This window comes from Somniosus microcephalus, unplaced genomic scaffold (genome assembly GCF_052327205.1).
Source record: "Somniosus microcephalus isolate GS21.2 unplaced genomic scaffold, FLI_Smic_1.0 unresolved_chr2, whole genome shotgun sequence".
NCBI lineage: Eukaryota > Metazoa > Chordata > Chondrichthyes > Squaliformes > Somniosidae > Somniosus > Somniosus microcephalus.
This window is the reverse complement of record NW_028225180.1, coordinates 79,602,783-79,603,496: the sequence shown is the minus strand read 5'-3', so window position 1 is coordinate 79,603,496 and position 714 is coordinate 79,602,783.

Below are 714 nucleotides of genomic sequence, written 5' to 3'. Positions count from 1 at the left end.
CTCCCGCTACACTGTCCCATCAAACACTCCCAGGGCAGGTACAGCACGGGTTAGATACAGAGAAAAGCTCCCTCTACACTGTCTCATCAAAACACTCCCAGGGCAGGTACAGCACGGGTTAGATACAGAGTAAAGCTCCCTCTACACTGTCCCGTCAAACACTCCCAGGGCAGGTACAGCACGGGGTAGATAGAGAGTAAAGCTGCCTCTACACTGTCCCATCAAACACTCCCAGGGCAGGTACAGCACGGGTTAGATACAGAGTAAAGCTGCCTCTACACTGTCCCCATCAAACACTCCCAGGCAGGTACAGTATGGGCTAGATACAGAGTAAAGCTGCCTCTACACTGTCCCATCAAACATTCCCACGGCAGGTACAGCACGGGTTAGACAAGAGTAAAGCTCTGAGCGGTATTGGCAGGGTAGATACTGAGAGGTTGTTTCCCCTGGCTGGAGAATCTAGAACCAGGGGTCACAGTCTCAGAATAAGGGGTTGGCCATTTAGGACTGAGATGAGGAGGAAATTCTCCACTCGAAGGGTGGTGAATCTTTGGAATTCTCTGCCCCAGAGGGCGGTGGATGCTGAGTGATTGAGTACATTCAAGGCTGAGATCAATAGATTTTTGTACTCGAATCAAGGGATCGGGCGGTAAAGTGGATTTGCGGTGTGTAAGATTAGGATCACAGGCTCACACACTGATTACCCAACAGGGC